Here is an 18,979-nt window from a genome sequence, read left to right on the forward strand (position 1 = left end):
TTGGCTGAAAGCAGCACAGCTTCACAAGGGTGTTTGTATTTGATTTGTGTTTATATCTGAGGCAGGTATTGTAATATAAAGGATTCCATTACCATGTCCTATAAATGATCTCTAGCCATTTTATGATTATGTTCTCTGTAAAGCTCTTCAATATCTCAATGAGAGCTTTGTTTGTAAGAATTATCTTCTCATGCCTTTCCTTCTGGAGAGCATATTCTATTTTCCTGTCAGTTTGACATGGAGGAAGTCCACACCACATGCCGTTCTTTTCTGGTTACATGATGTGCCTTTCTAGCTTTGTCTAGTTTATAGCACCTTAATGTTAACCGTTCAGTTTTATCTCACACAGGGAAACATTCTCATTTCTTTCATAAGACATTTCTGAAATCTCATAAGCTACTTAAGCTACATTATCAGTTTTACTGCAAAGATGCTTTGTATTTTAGCCAAATCTTTTTATAGTAAGAGTTCAGAAGTATTTTACATACTAAAATGGTTGGTGTATTATGGCATGTGTCTCCTATTTAGATGGTTATTCTATAGCAAATAGAATTTAAAGACATTTAATGATACTTTCATTGTCAAAACCTTTAATAAAAGTGGAAATGTTTTGAAATGCTTTTTTCTTGATACCATTGCAGCCACCTTTTTTTTTTTTTTTTTTGAGAGGGAGTCTTGCTCTATCACCCAGGCTGGCGCAATCTCGGCTCACTGGAATCTCCACCTCCCACGTTCAAGTGATTCTCATGCCTCAGCCTCCCGAATAGGTGGGAATACAGGCAACCACCACCACACCCAGCTAATTTTTGTATTTTTAGTAGAGACGGGGTTTCACCATGTTGGCCAGGCTGGTCTTGAACTCCTGGCCTCAAGTGATCTGCCCGCCTTGGCCTCCCAAAATGCTGGGATTACAGGCATGAGCCACCGCGCCCCACCAACATCCACCTGCTTCTGATTGTCCACACTATAAAATGAGAGCTTTGCCAAAATGTTAGCCTTTTTCTTATAAACAAGGGAAAAGCTGTTTCTTCAAATATTAACTTTTTGTTAAGCCAGTTCTTCAGAAAGTAGTTGTCAAGTATTTAGCCATCCCTATTATGATATTAGATAATACAGCTTCTTAGGAAGCTTAGATCTCAGTTTACTGTGAAAAACAATTGTAACCAATATTTTATATTTACGGTGGGAATTTCAACTAGCTTCTGATCAATTTTTATAAAAAATTTTCAAATCATATTAACCATTTAAAAATGTATAATACTTAATTCTTCTCAGTTTATGGGAACATCTGTGTTAATGTGAAAATAATTAATTTAGAATTGTGATTAAAGTGAGCATTTGTCTAAAAAAAAGGGTGAAGAGACAATCTGCTGAATGGGAGAAAATATGTGCAAACTATTCAACAAGTGACTAATATCTAGAATATACAAGGAACTCTAACAACAAAAACAAAATCCCCACCAATAATCCCATTTAAAAGTAGGCTAAGGACATGAATAGATATTTTTCAAAAAACGGCATACAAATGGCAAACAAGTATATGAAAAAATGCTCAACATCACTAATCATTAGGGAAATGCAAATGAAAACCACATGAAATATCATTTCACCCAAGTTAAAGTGGCTATTATTTAAATAACAAAAAAGGCCAGGTGTGGTGACTCACGTCTGTAATCTCAGCACTCTGGGAGGCCAAGGCAGGCAGATCACTTGAGGTCAGCAGTTTGAGACCAGCCTGGCCAACACATGGCAAAATCCCATCTCTACTAAAAATACAAAAAATTAGCCAGGCATGGTGGCACACACCTGTAGTCCCAGCTACTTGGGAGGCTGAGACGGGAGAATCACTTGAACCTGGGAGGCAGAGGTTGCAGTGAGCTGAGATCGTACCACTGCACTCCAGCCTGGGCAACAGTGAGATTCCGTCTCGAAATAATAAATAAAAAGAAAATATGGCCGGGCGCAGTGGCTCAAGCCTGTAATCCCAGCACTTTGGGAGGCCGAGGCGGGTGGATCACAAGGTCAGGAGATCGAGACTATCCTGGCTAACATGGTGAAACCCCGTCTCTACTAAAAATACAAAAAAAAACTAGCCGGGCGTGGTAGCGGGCGCCTGTAGTCCCAGCTACTTGGGAGGCTGAGGCGGGAGAATGGCGTGAACCCGGAGGGCGGAGCTTGCAGTGAGCCGAGATCGCGCCACTGCACTCCAGCCTGGGAGACACAGTGAGACTCCGTCTCAAAAAAAAAAAAAAAAAAAAGAAAAGAAAAGAAAAGACAAAAAAGACACTGGTAAGGATAGAAAAAAGGGAACTCTTACACAGTGTTAGTAAGAATGTAAATTAGTACATACTTTCTGGAAAACAGTATGAAAATTTCTCAAAAAACTAAAAACAGAACTACCACACGATCCAGCAATCCCACTACTGGGTAGTTATCCAAAGGAAAAGAAATCAGTGTATCAAAGGGATACGTGCACTTGCATGTTTATTGTAGCACTATTCACAATAGCAAATATATGTAATTAAGCTAAGTGTTCATCAACAGATACACACGGCCAGGTACAGTGCTAGGTCTATAATCCTAGCACTCTGGGAGGCCGAGGCAGGAGGACTGCTTGAACCCAGGAATTTGAGACCAGTTTGGGCAACATAGTGAAACCCCCATTTCTACAAAAAAATGTTTTTTTTAATTAGCCAGGTGTGGTGGGTAAGCTTGTGGTCCCAGCTACCCACTGCAGTGAGCCATGATTGCACCACTGCACTCCAGCCTGGGCGACAGAGTGAGACCCTGTCTTTAAAAACAAACAAACAAACAAAACAGATTAATGGATATAGGCAGCATATATACACAATGGAATACTATTTGGTCATTAAAAAAGAATGAAATCATGTCATCTGCAGCAACATGGATGGACCTGGAGGTCATTATGTTAAGTGAAATAAGCCAGGACTAGAAAGACAAGTATGTTCTCACTCATTCAGTGGGTTTAAAAGATTGATCTCATAGAGGTAGACAGTAGAATGACAGACACCAAAGTCTGAGAAGGGTGCATGGGTGGTAGGTAATGAAGAGAGGTTGGTCAATGTACACAAACATATTGTTAAAGTATAAAAATTCTAATATTCTATAGCAGAGTAGGGTGACTACAGTTAGCAAAACTGTGTATTTCAAAGTAGATAGAAAAGAGGACTTTAAATGTTGCCAAAACATAGAAATTATAAATACTCAAGGTGATAGATATCCCAAATACCCTGACTTGATCACTACACATCCTATGCAACAAAATGTCACATGTGCCTCATAAATATGTAAAATATTATGTATCAATAAAAAACAAAAAACAGGAAAGGAGAAGAGAAGCAAAGAAAAAGGATGGCAAACAAAGCAACATGACAAAAATCTAGATACATCATAATCAAAATAGATGTGAATGAATTTAACTCATTTGTAACAGAAAATAACAAAAATAACATACAGGCTGGGCACAGTGGCTCATGCCTGTAATCCCAGCACTTTGGGAGGCCAAGGTGGGAGGATCACCTGAGGTCAGGAGTTAAGAGACCAGCCTGGTCAACATGGCAAAACCCCATCTCTACTAAAAATGCAAAAATTAACGGGGTGTGTGGGAGTGTGCGCCTGTAATCCCAGCTACTCGGGAGGCTGCGGCACAAGAAACACCTGAACCCAGGAGGCAGAGGTTGCAGTGAGTCGAGACTGCGCCACTGTACTCCAGCCTGGGCAACAGAGTGGGACTCGGTCTCAAAAAACAAAAAAAATAAAATAAAGTAATAGAAAATAAAAACAACACACAAATTCAACTAAAGCTGTTTATAAAAGTGAACTAAAACATTAACAAAGAAAAGATGAAAAAAACTAAATTCTGGCAAACCTTTTTTAAAAAAAAGTGGTATGGCCATTTTTAAAAAAAGGTGTTATAGCAATTTTAACATCAGACAAAACAATTTTATTGCAATATTAGAAGGTATGGAGACATGAGATATAGAGATATATATATAAAATAATAAAATAAACTAAAAACATACCAAAGCCTTATACACAGCTATCAAAATAAGGCAAAAAGAAAGTTCCAAGAAAAAAATTAATCTTCAATCACTGCATGAGCCTCTAATTTACTTACATTAGAAACAGATAGATCAGAATGTCTGAACATCAGTAAGTAGATATAATATTTGATCCACAAAGTTAGAAAATTTGATCTAAGTTATATAAAGAACCCTCCACCAAACAAAAAAATAAAAATATAATTATTTTCAAGTACATGTGAAACATTTTCAAAATAAAGTCACAATGAAAAACAAAAAAATGTTCAAGGAACTTAGTTATCTAAGACATTATATCTAACCACGATATAATGTTGAAATCAACATTTTCAAATATTTGTTAACTTAGAAATGAACTTCTAAATTTAAAATGATAAACTATAAAAATCAGAACTGAATGACAATAAATATACCATGCCATCAAAATGTGCAGCTCAGCTAAAATTACAGTCTTAATGCTCTTGAAACAAAACAATAAGACTGAATATGCTTAACTAATATACTCAATCAAGAAACTAGGAAAAAAAAAAAAGAGTAAACCTAAAGAAAACATAAGTATGTTAATCTTCTTAAATTTTCTCTACATTTTATGATGTTTTGACATCTTGGGTTCTACAAACCCGGGAGCGACTGTACCTCCCAGGGTTAATTCCTAGAGATAGCAAGCAGCTTGCCTCTGAACACACCTCTGATATGCAACTAAGCAATCTAGAGTCTATACCACAACCATTTTCTTTAAATAACTCTCACACACCAGGCTAGTATTCCTTCTGCCCTAATATACCCCAGGGCCAGGTACCGGCCAACCAGGGACCATACCTATAACCCAGAACCCACCAAAATTTTCAAATGATCCAAATTTACTCAAGTTTGTCTACCCTGTCTTGCTCTTTTTTTTTTTTTTTTTTTTGAGACGGAGTCTCGCTCTGTCGCCAGGCTGGAGGGCAATGGCACAATCCCTGCTCAATGCAACCTCCACTTCTCCTGAATTCAAGCGATTCTCCTGCCTCAGCCTCCCCAGTAGCTGGAACTACAGGCACACCCCATCACACCCCGTTAATTTTTATATTTTTAGTAGAGATGGGGTTTCAGCATGTTGGCCAGAATGGTCTCGATATCTAGCCCTCGTGATCCACCCACCTCGGCCTCCCAAAGTGCTGGGATTACAGGCATGAGCCACCGCGCCCAGTCGCCCATTCTTTTCCACAGAAACCACAATATAAGCTCTGGCCTACGCTTTTCTACTCCTTCTGCTTCCTGACCAACCTTGGTGCTTTCCCATGGGGCCTTCGATAACATGCCTGTCTCCTGTTTCTAGGTAACAGTGAGTACAAAACTCTTCTTCCATGACAGTCTTTTTGGTCTCTGTATGTCTTACCATATCTTATTTTGAGATAAGAAGGGAAATAAATAGCAGTAATTAATGAATTGGAAAATTAGGAAAAAAAAAAACCCAGAGTAGAGAAGAGTTTCTCAAACTTAAGAATCAAAAAGCATAAACCACAAAGGAAAAGATATTATGGAAAAGGATAAGTACATTAATTTCCTCTTATTTCTTCAAAATCAGCTTTGAGATATAATTCACCTACAAAACTAATTTTAAGTGTACAGTTTAATGAGTTTTGACAAATGTATACAGTCGTGTAACCCACACCACAATCAAGATCTAAAACACTTGCATCACCCAAAAAAGTTATATTATGCCCCTTTACAGTCATTTCTCTCCAGACTGGCAAGCATTGATAGGCTGTCATCAGTTTGCCTTTTCTTGAATTCCATACAAATGGAATCATATAGTTGACTATGTTAAAGTGAAAACTGTTCAGCACATCCCCATTAGCAAAAAAATCAGCTTGCCGGGCGCAGCAGCTCATGCCTATAATCCTGGCACTTTGGGAGGCCGAAGCGGGCAGATCACCTGAGGTCAGTAGTTCAAGACCAGCCTGACCAAGATGGAGAAACCCCGTCTCTACTAAAAATACAAAATTAGCTGGGCGTGGTGGCATATGCCTGTAACCTCAGCTACTTGGGAGACTGAGGCAGGAGAATTGCCTGAACCCGGGAGGTGGAGGCTGTGGTGAGCCGAGATAGTAGCGCCACTGCACTCCAGCCTGGGCAACAAGAGTAAAACTCCATCTCAAAAAAACAAAACAAAAACATCAGCTTATTTCTGAAAAATATAATTAAAAGTACTAATAAGAGAAGAAAATCTAGCAAAATTAGGAACACAGCAAAATGCAGGAAACAACTTACCAGAACAGAACTGAGCAGGTAGCAGGATGGAACTAGAACCTTTGCATTCCAGGGGAAGTAGGATATACACTTACTATAGAAATGAGTTTGCCTTTCCAACCCTGAGTGTCTCTGGACATTTACAGTACCTCAATGGCTTCAAAATGTTTGCTTTGCCAATCTGGGATTCACTTTAACATCACCTCAAACCAAAGGACTCGTTTAATGGGCAAGAAGATACAACATTAAGCACATGACCATGGCATCCACTGGTCCTACACCACATACCACATCACCTAGAAACTGTGAGGCTAACAAAATCATAAAGTGGTGCATTAAATTAAAAGCTCGATTAAGAAGTCATTCTGCTGGTCATTTGGGATGCAGCATATGCACTGAACCAATGGCTAGGCTATTATATCCCTACTACCTAAGATGCACGGGCTTAAAACCAAGGTGTAGAGAAGTTAGATTGACTCTTCACCATCACTCCCAGTAACGCACTTACAGCATGTGGATTTCCTATCCCCACAATTTAAAATCTCTGCTGTACTAGAGATCCTGAGGGTAATGCTTCCACAGTAGGGGTTCACAGAGCCTAAAGCCACAATCACCACTTGGTCACTATGGGCTTCTCATACTGATGAACAAGCAGGCAAAGAAAGGAATAAATATACTAGCAGTGATAAGAGACCCTGATTATTAGGACCTGTTGTACACAATGGGATTAGGGAGCAATCTGTCTGGAATGCAGGGTATTTCCACGCTTGGTAATAGGGTAAACAGGAAATTACAGCAACCATAGCTCAAAACAGGCAAGGCAACTAAAGGCTCAAGTCCCACAAGGATGGAAGCCTAAAGGACACAAGCAACTTAAACCAGCTTAAATGCTGGCCCAGCATAAAGGAAATCTAGAATAGGTAGTAAAAGAAGGTAATGATGAATAGTAATTCCTGCCTCAATACCAGTAGAAGCAACAGGTACCACTGGCTTATATCACTAACCCTTCTCAAATTTCCATGGAAGATGTCAACACTTGGTGATGGATTAGAATCTATGTAGGGTTTAAGCCAATCTGAGCAAAGCAAGATGTAGATTCTATCAACAGTCTCATGCCTCAAAAACAAACATAAAGAGATGGGACTTAATTAAAATAAAAAGCTTCTGCACAGCAAAAGACACAATCAGCAGAGTAAACAACCCACAGAGTAGAAGAAAATCTTCACCATCTATACATCTGACAAAGGGCTAACATCCAGAATCTACAAGGAATTCAAATCTGCAAAAGAAGAACAATCCCATCAAAAAACAGACTCAGGACATGAATAGACAGTTCTCAAACGAAGATACACAAATGGCCAACAAACATATGAAAAAACGTTCAACATCACTAATTATCAGGGAAATGCAAATCAAAACCACAATGCAGTACTACCTTACTCCTGCAAGAATGGCCACAATAAAAAAAAATCAAAAAATAGATGTTGGCACGGATATGGTGAAAAGGGAACACTTTTACAATGTTTGTGAGAATGTAAACTAGTATGGAGATTCCTTAAAGAACTGAAAGTAGATCCAGCAATCCCACTCCTGTGTATCTACCCAGAGGAAAAGAAGTCATTATACGAAAAAGATACTTGCACATGCATGTTTACAGCAGCACAATTCACAACTGCAAAAATATGGAACCAGCCCAAATGTCCATCAATTAACGAGTGGGTAAAGAAAATATGGTGTGTATATATACCATGGACTATTACTCAACCATAAAAAGAAATAAAATAATGGCAATTGCAGCAACCTGGATGGAACTGGAGACCATTATTCTAACTGAATTAACTCAGGAATGGAAAACCAAACGTCATATAGTCTCCATTCATAAGTGGGAGCTAAGCTATGAGGACGCAAAAGCATATGAATAAGGGTGGTGGTGTGAGGGATAAAAGACTACACATTGGGTACAGTGTACATTGCTGTTGAGTGATAGTTGTACCCATCTCAGAAATCACCACTAAAGAACTTACTCAGTTCTAGAGGTCATTACAGTTCTACAGGTCATTAAGTCTAAAACAGGTCTTACAGGCATGCTTGGCATTTGCAGCAGCCTGGATGGAGTAGATTACAAAGCTACAATCAAAGCCTGCATTCCTTCAGGAGGCTCTAGAGAAGAACCTGTTCTTTGTCTATTCTAGCTCCTAGAAGCTGCTTACATTCCTTTGCTCTTGGTCGCATCATCAAGATTTCTGCTTTGATCATCACATCCCTTTCTTGGACTAATTGATTCCCTCTGATAAGGACTCATGTGATTACCAGAACCCACTCAGATAATCCAGGACATCAGTAGCACAGGTGACCGAAAAGAGTGAAACTGGACTTCATCAAAATTAAGATCTTTTAACATACTTTGTATATGAAAGGACACTAAATTAATACAGTCAAAAGGCAACCTACAGAAAGGAATATTTGGAATCACATCTGACAGGACACTGAAATTCAGAATAGATAAAGAACTCTTACAAGTCAACAACAACAACAAACAATCCAGCTGGGTGTGGTGACTCACACCTATAATCCCAGCACTTTGGGAGGCTGAGACAGGAGGATCCCTTGAGGCTAAAAAGTTCAAGACCTACCTGGGCAACATAGTGAGACCCCCATCTCTACAAAAAATAAATAAATGTGCCAGGCAGTGGCATACACCTATAGTCCTAGCTACTCAGGAGGCTGAGACAGGAGGATCATTTGAGCCCAGAAGGATGAGATTGCAATGAGCCATGATTATGTCACTGCATTCCAGCCTGAGTGATACAGTGAGACTTTGTCTCTAAAAAGAATAAAATAAAAGTCCAACACAAAAATGGGGAAGGAACTGAATAGACAGTTCTCCAAAGAAGATATGCAAACAGTGAATAAGCACATGAAAAGATGATCATATCACTAGCCATTAGAAAAATCCAAATCAAAACCACAATGAGATAATACCACCTCACAACCATCACCATGGCTATTTAAAAAAAGATGACGATGACAGAAAATAACAATTGTTGGTAAAGATGTAGAAAATTAGAACCCTTGTGCATTGCTGGTGGGAAGATAAGATGGTACAGCCACTGTGGAAACCCATATGGCAGTTCTTCAAAAAATAAGAAACAGAATTACCATATGATCCAGGCAATTTCACTTCTGGATATAAACCCAAAAAAAGTAAAAGTGAGAACTCAAATAGATATTTGTACACCCATGTTTGTAACAGCATTATTCACAATAGCCAAAAAGTAGAAGCAACCGAAGTGTCCATCATCAGGCCAGGCGTGATGGCTCAGCACTTTCGAAGGCTGAGGCGGGTGGATCACCTGAGGTCAAGAGTTCAAGACCAGCCTGACCAACATGGCAAAACCCCCATCTCTATTAAAAATACAAAATTAACCAGGCGTGGTGGCCCATGCCTGTAATCCCAGATACTTGGGAGGCTGAGGCAGGAGAATTACTTGAACCCAGGAGGCGCAGGTTGCAAATGAGCAGAGATCGTGCCACTGCACTTCAGCCTGGACAACAAGAGCAAAACTCCACCTCAGTGTCCATCATCAGTTGAATGAGTAAACAACATGTGGTAAATATAGATTCAGTGGAAAAGTACCAGCCTTTGGTGGAGGAGGAACTTTGACACATGCTACAATGTGAATAAACCTTGAAGACACTGTACTCAGTGAAATAAGCCAGTCATAAAGGACAAATACTGTATGATTTATTTCACTTATACACGGTTCCAAGACTTGTCAAATTCATAGAGACAGAAAGTAGAATGGTGGTTGCCAGAGGCTGGGGGGATGGCAGACTTGGGAGTTGTTGTTTAACGGGTACAGAATTTCAGGTGGCAAAAATGAAAAAGTTATGCAAACAGGTAGTGGTGATGGTTGCGTAACAATGTGAATATACTTAATACTGTACACTTAAAAATGGTTAAAATGGTAAATTTTATGTTACACATATCTTACCACAATAACTTTTCAAAAACATGTACACGAATGCCAGTAGCCATATTATTTGTAATAGCCATAAGGGAGAAAAAACTCAAATGCCTGTAAACTGATGAATGGATAAAATGTGGTATTAACTGTAAAATTACGTATTATTCAGCAATAAAAAGGAATGAAGTAATAGTATGTGCTATAACATGGATGAACCTTAAAAACATCAAGTTGCTGGGTGCAGTGGCTCATGCTATAATCCTAGCTCTTTGGGAGGCAGAGGTGAGAGGATCACTTGAGCCTAGGAGTTCAAGACCAGCCTGAGCAACATAGTGAGACTATCTCTACAAAAAAAAAAAAATTAGCCTGGCATGGTGGCACATGCCTGCAGTCCCAGCTACTCAGGAGACTGTGGCAGGAGGATCACTTGTGCCTGGATGGCAGAGGTTGCAGTGAGCCGTGATCAAGCACTGCACTACAGTCTGAGCGACAGAGCAAGACCTTGCCTCAAAAAAGAAAAAAACAAAACAAACAAACAAAAAAAACCCCACTGAGCTAAGTGAAAGAAAGCAGTCACAAAGGACCATATATTATATGATGCCACTTATATGTAAGGTTCAGAATAAGCAAATGTATAGAGACAGAAGGCAGATTAACGGTTTCCTAGGACGCAGAGAGGGAAGGTTAGGGGTGACAACTAATGAGTATGGCATTGTTTTGGGAGGTGATTAAAATGTTCTAATAAGGCCAGGTGCAGTGGCTCGCAAGGTCAAGAGATTGACACCATCCTGGCCAACATGGTGAAACCCCATCCCTACTAAAAATACAAAAAATTAGCCGGGCGTGGTGGCAGGCGTCTGGAGTCCTGGTTACTTAGGAGGCTGAGGCAGGAGAATCACTTGAACCCAGGAGGCAGAGGATGCAGTGAGCCAAGATTTCGCCCCTGCACTCCAGCCTGGTGACACAGCGAAACGCCGTGTCAAAAAAAAAAGTTCTAATATTGTGGTGATGGTTGCACAACTCTGAATATACTAAAAGCTGAATTGTATACTTTTAATGAGTGAACTGTATAGTATGTGAATCATATCTCAATAAAACTTTTTTAAAAACCAACAAGACTAATAACTGAATGGAATCATAAAATAAAGCATGGGGGGGCCGGGCACGGTGGCTCACGCCTGTAATCTCAGCACTTTGGGAGGCTGAGGCAGGCAGATCACGAGGTCAGGAGTTCGTGACCAGCCTGGCCAACATGGCAAAACCCCGTCTCTACTAAAAATACAAAAATTAGCTGGGAGTGGTGGCAGGTGCCTGTAATTCCAGCAACCTGGGAGGCTCAGGCAGGAGAATAGCTTGAACCTAGGAGGAGGAGGTTGCAGTGAGCAGAGATCATGCCATTGCACTGCAGCCTGGGCGACAAGAGCAAGACTCCATCGGAGCAGGAGGGGGAGGAGGAGGGGGAGGAGGAGGAGGAGGGGAGAGGGGGGAGAAGGGGGGAGTGGGGACGAGGAAGGAGGAGGAGAAGGAGGAGGAGGAGGAGAAGAAGAAGGAGGAGAAGAAGGAGAAGGAGAAGGAGGAGGAGAAGAAGGAGGAGGAGGAGAAAGACGAGAAGGAGAAGGAGGAGAAAGAGGAGGAGGAGGAGGAGAAGGAGGAGAAGGAGGAGGAGAAGAAGGAGGAGGAGAAGGAGGAGGAGGAGAAGGAGAAGGAGAAGGAGAAGAAGGAAAGAATAACAAAGGCAATGAATAAAAGATAACGAGAACAGAAACATTACAGTATGAATTCTTGCTCTGTCATTTATTATCTGTGTAACACTGATGAAGTTATCAAAACTCTGTGCCTCAGTATAACACCTACCTACAGGATTGCTGTGAGGACTTAACAAAATAGGTAAAACAGTACAGTGTCTGAGACATAGCTGTCTTTCCCTGTCCTATTCTCCTACCTAATGCTAAAAATTCCACCAGCAATTTTGTGGAAACACAAATTCAATGACAGTTGTTATCTGAGTTTTATGTTAAAGAAGTTATGTCTGTTCCAGGTGGCAAATAACTTAAAAGTCACCAATTACATGTAACTGGCAAAGCAATTTTCAACTAATTCACTGCAAGATGATATTAAAGCTCAGGAAAATATAAACTTTATCTCTCAACTTCTTTTTCTCCTTCTTACCTTCATTTTTAAACAATTCTTTCCTCACCTTCCTGCCTTTGTAACTTATCCTTTATTCCAAACTACCAGTCTTACTTAGGCTGCTATTTATCAGAAGAAAAGGCAACAGTAACTTTTTTCCATTTTATGTTAAGATAGAAAACAAATGCTGAGCATGGCGGTGCACTCCTGAGTAAGGTGAGAAGATCACTTGAGGCCAAGAGTTGGAGGCCGCAGTGCACTATGATGGTGCCTGTGAATAGCCACTGCACTCCAGTCCAGAAAACACAGTGAAACCTTATTTCTATAGAAATAAAATACAATATAAAAGATAGGGGCTGGGCACGGCGGCTCATGCTTGTAATCTCAGCACTTTGGGAGGCCGAGGCAGGTGGATCACCTGAGGTCAGGAGTTCGAGACCAGCCTGGCCAACATAGTGACACCCCGTCTCTACTAATAACACAAAAATTAGCCAAGTGTGGTGGCGCACGCCTGTAGTCCCAGCTACTTGGGAGGCTGAGGCACAAGAATCGCTTGAACCCAAGAGGTGGAGGTTGCAGTGAGCTGAGATTGCGCCATTGCATTCCAGCCTGGGCAATAAGAGCAAAACTCCATGTCAGAAAAAAAGAAAAGAAAGATAGGGAAAAAAATGACTGATCATGTAGCTACAGGACAGTTCCAAACTCTGCTTAAGTGACTCATTAAAGTTCCCTAAACAAAAAATGAACAAACTTTAAAAACATGAGAATTAAAAGGCATAAGGAAAAGTTTCCTTTGTGTTCACAGGTCTCTTATTTATCTGGAGACAAAATTGTATGACATCTACAGACTCTGACAGCAATTTCTTAGTACAGCTGGCTCTGTATCCATGGGTTCCGCATCCACGAATTCAATCAGCTGTGGATTTAAAACATTCAGGGAAAAAAAAGGGCCTGTACTAAACGTATACAGGCTTTTTTTCCTTGTCATTATTCCCTAAACAATACAGTATTAACTACCTAAATACCACTTACAATGTATTAGGTAACCTAAAGATGAGTTCAAGTATACAGGAGAATGTGCATAGGTTATATGTAAATACTACCCCATTTTACACAAGACACTCAAGCATCCTCAAATTTTAGTCTCTGCAAGGAGTCTTGGAACCAATACCTCATGGATACCAAAGGACAAGTATAATCTATCCATAACCAAGTTTTAACACAAAAGAATAAATAAAACGATAACTATATACTACCTATAGCCAAGTTACTACCAAAAAACATATACTTTAAGTCAGGTGCTCTAAGAAGTTAGTGTTAATACAATTTTATTAACCCATGCTTCCATTTTAAGTATTCCCTCATTTGATTTTAATGTTAATTGAAAATTTACTTTCAAACTATTTTAAAGGACAATGTCTTTCAAAGGGACACCCGCCTTATAAATGCTTCTGGAATAAGATTCAGTAAAAGGATGTGGTTTAGAACAGATGAAATACCACTGTACTGCTGCTTTTGTACATGTTCAGATGAGAAAACTCCTACTAAAAACATGCCAAAATAAATAAATGTCTATGGAAGCTTTTAAGTTAGTCATTCCAACTTTACAGCATTCTAAAAAGAACATATCTCTTAAGAAAGGTTGCTATAAAGAGCGCAGAACCTTTTCTCCTGTTACAAACCCCTTAACCTTGATGCCTAACTGTATTATCTCACTGTATTTCACTTCAGAAATAGTTACTGGACAATGAGTGCACCGAGTAAGCATGCTAAGTGGTTTTAATACATTGTCATTAATCACCACAGCAAACTGATAAAATCAGTATTAATAACACCATTTTTAACTGAAGAAACTAAGGCTTCAAAGGTTTAACTACGCTGGGCGCAGTGGCTCACACTTGTAATCCCAGCACTTTCGGAGGTCGAGGCAGGCGAAATCACTTGAGCCCAGGAGTTCGAGGCCAGCCTGGGCAACATGACAAAATCCCGTCTCTACAAAAAACTCAAAAATTAACCAGTCATGGTGGGACGCACCTGTAGCCCCAGCTACTTAACGAGCTGAAGAGTATCGACCCACTGCACTCCAGCCTGGGTGACAGAGCAAGACCCTGTCTCAAAAAAGTTTAAGTAATGTGCCCAAGGTTATAGCTGGAAAAGACAATTCCTTCCTTTCATAATTTCTATTATGCAAAATTTCAAACACAGATTAAAGAAGAGAACAAACCCCCCCTTAAACCCACTATGTAGCTAAAATCATCAATTCATGGTCACTTGTCCATGGCCACAATATCCATATTTTCACCCATTCCTGTTTCCTTGCTGAAATATTTTGAAGCAAAAAACTTTTTTCTGTAAATATTTCAGTGTATAACTCTAAAAATTTGTCTGTAAATATTTGTGTATATCTCTAAAAAATAAACATTTTCATCTATAAATATTTAAGTAAATATCTCTAAAACATAAGAACTTCAGCAGGTGCAGTGGCTCACACCTATAATCTCAACACTTTGGGAGGCCGAGATGGGCAGATCACTTGAGGTCAGGAGTTTGAGATCATCCTGGCCAACATGGTGAAAACCTGTCTCTACTAAAAATACTAAAATTAGCCAGGCATTGTGGCAGGTGCCTGTAATCCCAGCTACTTGGGAGGCTGAGGCACAAGAATCGCTTGAACCCAGCAGATGGAGGTTGCAGTGAGCGAGGCTGTGCCACTGCACTCCAGCTTGGGCCACAGAGCAAGGACCCTGTTTCAAAAAAAAAGACAAGACAATAACTCAAAGCTGTACTCTATCATTCTCGTTAAACTATACTTTCTTACAGAATAAATAAAACCCATGGTACCCTCTGATCTCAAACTACTTAATAAAAGGTAACATTTCAGAACTTTCAAATGCATATGACAAGGAATAGCTATACTGGAGGCAGCCAACCTAATCATCCCTCTTTCTTGAAACTACTGGTTTCCTTATCCCTATATTAAATTGATTTCCCTCCCTCCATGCCACCTGCTTCTGGTTTCCATTTCTGGCTCCTCATTTTCCTTCCACTGAGCCATCTGCTCTTCTCACATATACCCTCTCTCTAGATAGCTTGTTCATTTTTATGACAACTTCATCGTATCACCTCTGGCCTAGGCTCTGTAATTTCAATTGTGTTCTCTAATCCAAGCTACTGTTCCTCAATATTTCTACTTAAATATCTTGCCATCACCTCAAATTGAATATGCATCATCTCCAAAAATCCAGCTCTTCTATCCTCTTTACCAATCTGTTAATTATAAATCATTATCTTCCAATTCACCCAGGCTCCTTAAGTCACACATCAATTTGTGTTGGTTTTTCTCTTGAAATGTCTCTCATCCATCCTTTTCTGTTCCATTTACACTGACACCACTAAAACTCAAGCCCTCAGCAACTCACCTAAATTATCATAAGAGGCCTTGGTTAAAATTCAACTATCTCCATTTCAGTCTGTTCTATGTAACAGATTCCCTTCAACAACATATCTACTGAATGACTAATGTATCCTAAGCACTGGCCAGTTAATGCAGGGATACAACAGTGAGCAAGACAGACACCTCTTTCTAGCAGAGGAAATAAAATATTTTCAAATAAAATATTTTATAGGTTGCAAAAAATGCTATGACAAAGATTAATGCAGTGCTATCATAAAGGACAGAGAATATGAGTGCTACTCTCATTAGAGCTTTTAGTTAGAGATAAAAAATTTAAGTGGAAATTTTAAGGATGACGAGGAGGCAGTCATGTAAATATTTAAAGTAGAGTGCTCCAAGCGAAAGAAACTGCAAAGCACATAAGTTCCAGGAGGGGGAAAAAAACTCACGTTATAGAAAATGACCGAGTCTAACGTGGCTAGAGAACAAGGGCAAAAGTGGTACAATGTGAGGTTGGGAGACAGACAGGCCAATTTTATTCTACATGTAATAAGAAGTAATAAGAAGTAGGCCAGGCATGGGGGCTCACGCCTGTAATCCCAGCGCTTTGGGAGGCCAAAGTGGACAGATCACCTGACGCCAGCAGTACGAGACCAGCCTTGGCCAACATGGTAAACGCTGTGTCTACTGAAAAACATAAAAAATTAGTTGGGCGCGGTGACGCATGCCTGTAATCCCATTTACTTGGGAGGCTGAGGCACAAGAATTGCTTGAACCCGGGAGGCAGAGGTTGCAGTGAGCCAAGATCGTGCCACTGCACTCCAGCCTGGGCAACAGAATGAGACTCTGTCTTTAAAAAAGTCATGTAATAAGAAGGGTTTTAAGCAAGGAAATTATAATCCAATATACGCTGTGACAGAGACTGCTAGTATTCACTAATGACTGTGTTCTCTTCATTAGAACACTGCTATACTACATTTCCCAGCCAACCCTGCAATTAGGTAAGATCACATGACTCAGTTCTGACCAATGGAACTGAGAAGGTAAAAGTGATATAAGCCACTTCTAGTCTCGACCCTAAAATCTTTCTCCACACACACTACCCCTTCCAAAACAATCTGAGAAGCCAAAGCTGATTATGGTGGCGACATAAGATACAGGTGCCTATGCTCCAAGTGACTGCATGAAGCAAAGGTGCCCCTCAACACACACACACACACACACACACACACACACACACCCTGTGATGTGAGAAAGCAATGTAAACTTTCATTGTATTATGCTGCCATGTAAGATTTACTGTTATATCGTTTATGCAGAAATCTTAAAAACATTTCTCTGGCTGTTGTGTGCTGCTGTGTGAAGAATGAGTTAAGTGGACAGACAAAAGTAAAAATAAGAAGACCAGTTCAGACTCAACAAAAACATAACCCAAATGAAAAATGGGCAAACGAACGAAATAGACATTTCTCAAAATATATACAAATATCCAACAAGCACATGAAAAGATGCTCATTATCGCTAGCCATGATGGAAACGCAAATCAAAACCACAGAGATACCGCCATTAAGATAGCTACTATTTAAAAAAAACACAGAAAACAAGTGTTAGTGAAAATGTGATATTAGAACTCTTGTGCACTGTTAGTGATAATGTAAAATGGTGCAGCTGCTATGGAAAATGGTATGGTGGTTCCTCAAAAAATAAAACATAGTTTACCATATAATCCAGCAATTCAACTTCTGAGTGTATATCGAAAAACTGAAAGCAGGAACCTGAACAAGTATTTCTACACCCATGTTCATAGCAACATTATTCTTAGCAGCTAAAATGTGGAAGCAACCCAAGCTGCTCAATCAACAAATGAATGGATAAACAACATGTGGTATATATAAGCAATGGAATATTATTCAGCTTTAACAAGGAAGAAAATTTTTGACATGTGCTACAAAATGGATGAACCTTCAGTTCATTAAGTGAACCTTCAGACATTAAGTGAAATAAGCCAGTCATGAAAAGACAATATATGACTGCATTTATATGAGATACCTAGAGCAAACAAATTTACACAAACATAAAGGAGAAACATAAAGAACAGTGGTTACCAGGGGCTAGGCGGAGGGGAGACTTGGGGAGTTGTTAGTATGCATACAGTTTCAGTTTTACAAATGAAAAAGTTCTGGGAACTGGTTGTACAACAATGCGATCATAACTAACAATACTGAACTATTTACTTAAAATGGTTAAGAAGTTCAACTTTACGCTTATGCAGTTTACCACAATAAAAATAGAAGCTGGACATGGTGACTCACGCCTGTAATCCCAGCACTTTGGGAGGCCGAGGCGCGCAGATCATGAGGTCAGGAGTTTAAGACCAGCCTGCCAATATGGTGAAATCCCATCTCTACTAAAAATACAAAAATCAGCTGGGCATAGTGGCGAGCACCTGTAGTCCCAGCTACTCAGGAGGCTGAGGCAGAAGAACTGCTTGAATCCAGGAGGCAGAGGTTGCAGTGAGCCAAGACTGTACCACTACACTCCAGCCTGGGTGACAGAGTGAGATTCTGTCTCAAAAAATAAAATAAAGTAAGAGGCCAACAGTGTAAGTGAAGAGATGATGGTTGCTTGACTTGAGTGGTGTGGTGATGCAAATAGAGAACAGAAGAATTCAAGATGTATTTGGAGGTAGAAAAGATAGGATTTGCTGATGGACTGGAAGTATGTGAGAGTCAGAATGAGGAAGAGAAAAGTATCAAGTATGACACCTGGCTTCTAGCTACTGAGTGGATGGCAATACCATTTAATGAAATGATAAAGACAGGAATGAACAAATGTAGGGTGGAGGGCAGAAAGCAGACCTGGAGTGCAGTTTAAGAATGAAGGGATCAACAGTCTGTTGGCTGGGTGTGGTAGCCTAACACCCGTAATCCCCACACTTTGGGAGGCTGAGGTGGAAGGACTGCTTGAGCCCAGGAGTTCAAGACCAGCTAGAGCAAAGAAGTGAGAACTCCATCACCACAAAGGGTCTAAAAATTAGCTAGTATGGTGGCACACACACCTAGGTGGTCTTGGCTACATAGGAAGCTGAAACATGAGGATCCCTTCAACTTAGGAGGTTGAGGCTGCACTGAGCCATGTTTGTACCACTGCACTCTAGCATGGGTCACAGAGCAAGACGCTACCTCAAAAAAAAA

The 18,979-nt window shown here is 40.0% G+C and overlaps 1 protein-coding gene across 4 annotated transcripts in view; it reads right to left on the minus strand.

Annotated features, from left to right (window-relative positions):
* Nucleotides 1–18,979, minus strand: part of NCK1 (NCK adaptor protein 1) — a 95,463-nt gene that overhangs the window by 54,783 nt on the left and 21,701 nt on the right. The window lies entirely within an intron of this gene.

The sequence above is a fragment of the Papio anubis genome, chromosome 2, assembly GCF_008728515.1.
Source record: "Papio anubis isolate 15944 chromosome 2, Panubis1.0, whole genome shotgun sequence".
Classification (NCBI taxonomy): Eukaryota; Metazoa; Chordata; class Mammalia; order Primates; family Cercopithecidae; genus Papio; species Papio anubis.